Raw genomic sequence first — 5,578 nt, forward strand, 5'->3', positions numbered from 1 at the left:
ATTCTCTTTTAATATTCTTAATTATCATATTATTAATATATTCTTGTTGCTAACAAAGAGTTTAATAATATTTCATTTGAATTAATATAATTATTTATTTGATCAAATAAAAAATAATAATTAAATATTTTACGGCAAAAGTTAGAGCACTGGTTAGTATGTGACCTAGGTTCAATACTAAGCAGGTAATAAATTACTCATACTAAATTTACTAATCAAGGTTGACGTCTAGCAATACTCTTTAACGACCCGATGGTATGAAATAATATATTTTTTTACTAAGAACCCGACAATAACAAAGTATAATTTCTTCCATCTTTCTAGCTCTTAGTTAACCTTTAGAATATGGTTTAATTGTCAAAACTCTAACTTGTTACCATTATTGTAATGAACTATGAATGACCTAAGAAACTCATTTCTTCATTCATTCAATTTCCTTGGCCAAGATTTTATTTATCTCCGTCATTATAAGCATAGAGCTCAGACTCTTTATCGAGAGTTGACGAATTTCTTATTGACGAATTATTAATTCTACAAGTATTTAAATCATACCCAATATCCATTCAACTAGCACCTTAGGCTATTAGATGTCCGAAATCAAAGTATAATAAATACATTGTTAATTACTATGGCAGTCACAGATCAAAAGAAACTCTATTACTATGTTCATCTTGAAAATATCCTATTGACAAATATGTAATAATTATAACCATTAGAAATTCTCAAAGTAAGTTAGTTCAATGGTCATATCTCTATATATATAATTTAATAAATGAGATCTGTTACGATGGATAACCGGAGATTATTGGGCTGGACTCGCTGGGTTGGCCCAATCGTCTATGGAGGGAAGCCTTCGGCGGATTCGCGTCTTCAGGGCCTCCGTCCGACTTGTGAATACGAGTGAATGGGGGTGGTACCTGCAAAGACACTCCGATGCCTAAGTCAGCAAGGGGGGTAAGCAGGTCTAGAGAGTATTGGGACTTAGTGATACCTGAGAAGTGTAAGTGTATTTATAGTGGTGAACCCATAACCACCGTTGCAGTAGTTCCGCCATTTAAGGTGGATAACCGTCCCCTTATCTTAGGGAAGTTGAGATATGGCTCCTAGAAGTGGTTAGAGAGATTTTAGGGGCAGTTACTCATTTTAATGAGTGTTTATCTGCCAGCTAATCCTCGTCCCGACTTCTTTAGGGTAAGTCGTGGTAAGGACCGACTTCATAGGAAGAAAGTCGGCATAGGGCGAGGCTCAATCCTTTGGATTGGGCCTTTCATTTGGACTTGGGCCTTATCATTGGGCCAGGGTATGAACAGTGCCCCTACTCGAGCCCAATTTCTTTTGAGACTTGGGTTCGAGTATTCTACTCGGGGTCGTAGCCGACTTGTGAGGGAACCGACATGATTGTTCGGAACCGACGTGACTTTCGCGACTTTTGGTTTTTACAGTTACGTCTAATCAAACGTCGCGTCTGTTAGGGGTTCGCGTAGGTATTAATTACCTTAGTAACGGTGCACCCATTAATGACCGCTTTCCGTTTTTACCATTATGCCCCTAACGTGTCTATAAATACTTTCCCTCTCTTTCGTTGTTTCGTTTCTGCATTTTTCAAATTTTCTTCTCATCCATTCGTGGGGCATTCTTCGTCTGAAGGCTTTCCTCTTCCTCTACCTTGCTTCCAGACAAAGGTTAGTCTTTTTCTCCTCTTCTCTTTTATGAAATGCTTCTGCTTGCATGTTTTTACTTTTTTAGAGAGAGGAGTTGACTCTGTAGGCTTCTGTTTGATTCTATGCCTCCTTAGAGACCCTGTTCTTGACCTTTTTCTTTTTCCCTTTGTAGGTTTCACTAATCCTTTTTTAGGAAAAGAAAATTTCTTCCATAGAAACTCTTGCTCAGTGGGTCGATGTTACGGTCTTAGGAAAGGAACCTTTGGTTGATACCGAATTTATCACCAACCTTCGCACTCACCACAGAATTTGTACTTCTGAGGAGGATGAACCGAACTATGAATTGGTGATCCTGGGTCCGGAAGACTGGGTTTGCTTCGGGAGGGCTACTGAGACGGCCCCTCATTTCTTCTTTATGTATGAGAGCATGATTACCCGTTTGGGTGTTTTTCTTCCATTTTCTGACTTCGAAATGGCTGTCTTACGTCACTGCCGTGTTGCTCCTACCCAACTCCACCCCAATTTCTGGGGTTTTCTGAAAATCTACCAGTTTATTAGCCATGCTTTAGACTTTCCGACTTCCTTGAAGATTTTCTTTTATCTCTTCCACATGACCAAGCCCTTTAGTGGGCAAAATAATAAGCAACAATGGGTGTCTTTCCGAGCTATACAGGGTCGGAGAGTCTTCACCCTTTTTGATGAATCCTTCCATGACTTCAAAAATTATTTTTTCAAAGTTGAAGCTGTAGAGGGTCACCACCCCTTCTTCTTAGACGAGAGTTCTTCCCCTCGCTTTTCTCTGTACTGGCTGGAGGCCTCCCCCTGTGAGAAATATAGTTTGGATGATCTGGATGAGGTGGAGGCTGCGATTGTGGGGTTCCTCCGAGAAGTGTGGGGGAGGGCCCCCTATCTGGATACCAAAAAATTTCTCCAGGGGTCGCCGACCTTTGTCCAGATACAACTAGGTAGCTTTTATTTATTCACTTTGTTTCCGACTTATTTTTACTGACTTGTTTTTCTGACTCTCTTGCTACTGATTGTTTTTTACAGAGATGGCGAAGAAGAATTCTAGGGAGTCTTACCAGAGAGTCCAGGAGGCCAAGGTAAGGTCCCGTGCCAGGGTTGGCGGTGCCAGGGTAACTAACGCTCCTCTTCCTTCTCCTCCCCCCTTCCTCACAATTTGGGGACCCCGAACCGACCTATTGTCATTTCGTCTTCAACTTCCTCTCAGTCGTCCCCTCCTCCCCGATCCTCCCCTGAGCCAGAAAAGAAGAAGCGTAAGACCTTGGAGTCTAGCTCTTCTTTTGAAGGTGAGGCTAAGGTGGATGCATCTTAATTTGTCTGGAAATACATCTATCCCCATACACGCATAGGTATGGATGATGTTTCTATTCGGAACCACCTCACTATTTTGGCTCAAGAGAGTATCAGGGTGGTGGGGGTATGCACAAAGTTCCTTGATATGTTTGAGAAGACTCCTCTTAGCTCTCTGGGTTCAACCTCGAGGGTTGAAGAGTTGGAGGGGAGGCTTCTCATGTATCAGGAGCATGAGAGGGCGCTGAAGGAGGAGGTCACCAAATTAAAGGAGGAAAGGGATGGCCTTCAGGAGAGTGAGCGGAAGTTGCAAGCTAGGTGCAACATGGAGGAGGGCCTGAGGCTGAAGGCGCATGAGAGTTATGCGAGCTTGTTTGAGGACCTCATGGTGGTGAAGAAAGATTTGCTGAAAGCTCGGAGTGATTATACCGAGTTGGAGGACTCTATTGTTGACGGGGCCGAGGAAGCATGGAGAATCTTTAAGGAACAGGTCGGGGTCCTTGCTCCCGACCTGGATCCCTCGCCTTTGGATCCAGACAAGGTCGTTATTGACGGGGCTATAGTCTCTCCTCCCTCTCCCCAATATGTCACCGAGTCGGATTTGAAGACTCGGGGGCAGAGGGTAATGGAGTCCCCTCCTCGTTCCAAGGATGCTCCGAGTTCCTCGAAGGCTCACGGAACCTCCTCTTCGGCTCCTATGGATACTTCTCTCCCTGGACCTGATGGCGCTCCGACTACTCTCCCTGACTCTGGTGGTGATCCGACTATTCCCTTTGGCTCTGGTGGTGATGGTCTTTAAAAATATTTGTGGCTATATGGGGGCCCGGCCTGTGGGTCCCCTCTTTTTTAAACTCTTTATGTTGTGGTGGTCTGCTGACATTTCTTGGCCTTTTAAGGCCGTAAACAAAATATTTGTAGAAATACCCTTTTTTTGGATAAGGGTTTAGGTTGACAAGAAATACTCCTTTTTTGGATAAGGGTTTAAGTTACTTTTCTTTGTCTTGTTGTGTGCATGCTTTTCTGATTTTGGTTTTTGAAAAATCCCCTTGATCTTTTTGAAAACCTTTTTCTTGACTGTTTGTCTTTTTGAGCCTTTTAACTTTAAGGACTCAGGACAGTCTTTTGGCTCTTTGATAGGTTTTTCGATCTCTTTTTAGTATTCCTTATACTCAATTTTTTGATTCATTGAGTTCCTATGACTTAGGTTATTTTTGCAATGCGTTTTCTTTGTTTCTCGGGTTTTCATTTCGACTTATGAGTCGGAATGTTTCCGAATTTTTCACGATCGACTTTGTAACCTCTTTACATCGACTTGTACCTCGTCGTTTTATCCTGACGACCATCTAGGTCGGTTCAAGGGATTTTCATGCTTTGTCGAGCTTAAGTCGGCGCGTTTCGTAGAAAGAAAAACAAATGAGAAGGAATTTATAAGAGATATTGTAAAAGATCTTTATTTATTTGGGAAGGTATTTTCGCTGCTACTAAGGGTTTTTAATAGTCTGTTCTCCCTTAGTCTCTACTGTGATGCCTCGTTAAAAACCCTTCTTCAGAAAAAAACCCTTTGATTTTTGGGAAAAAATCGTGAAGTTGGGAAAAGAGTACATCAGGGAGTAGAGTTCGCATTTAACTATAGTACCTTTTCATGTTACAAGCATGCCACGACCTTGGTAACTCGATGTCGTTTAGGTTGGTCACCTTATAATAACCCTTTCCTAAGACTTCACTAATTTTGTATGGTCCCTTCCAATTGGCAGCGAGCTTTCCTTCCCCAGACTCGTTGACTCCTATGTCGTTTCTGATTAAGACCAAGTCGTCTGGGGTGAAACTCCTTCGAATGACTTTCCTGTTGTATCTCGTAGTCATCCTTTGTTTCAACGCTGCTTCTCTTATCTGGGCTCGCTCTCGGACTTCGGGGAGCAATTCAAGCTCCTCTTTGTGCCCCTGTATATTTCCGACCTCATTATGGAGGATCACCCTTGGGCTTTGTTCGTTGATTTCTACTGGTATCATGGCTTTTACGCTATAGACAAGTTGGAAAGGTGTTTCTCCTGCGGCGGATTGTGGCGTCGTCCGGTAGGCCCATAGCACTTGCGGGAGCTCATCAGCCCAAGCTCCTTTTGCATCTTGTAGTCTTTTCTTTAGCCCCGCCAGTATGATTTTGTTAGTTGCCTCCGCTTGTCCATTTGCTTGTGGATGCTCCACCGAGGTGAACTGGTGTTTTATTTTCATACTAGCTACTAGGCTTCTGAAGGTAGAGTCGGTGAACTGGGTTCCATTATCTGTGCTAATGGAATGAGGTATCCCATACCTTGTGATGATATTTTTATAGAGGAACCTCCGACTCTTCTGGGCAGTGATGGTGGCCAATGATTCTGCTTCTATCCACTTTGTGAAGTAGTCTATTTCCACAATTAAGTATTTGACTTGTCCTGGGGCCTGGAAAAAAGGTCCTAACAGGTCCATCCCCCATTTTGCAAAGGGCCATGGAGAAGTTATACTGATTAGCTCCTCGGGGGGAGCCACGTGGAAATTTGCGTGCATCTGGCATGGTTGGCATCTTTTCACAAATTATGTGGCATCCTTCTGCAAAGTCGGCCAATAGA

Source organism: Arachis ipaensis, chromosome B01 (genome assembly GCF_000816755.2).
Source record: "Arachis ipaensis cultivar K30076 chromosome B01, Araip1.1, whole genome shotgun sequence".
In the NCBI taxonomy this organism is placed as follows: Eukaryota; Viridiplantae; Streptophyta; class Magnoliopsida; order Fabales; family Fabaceae; genus Arachis; species Arachis ipaensis.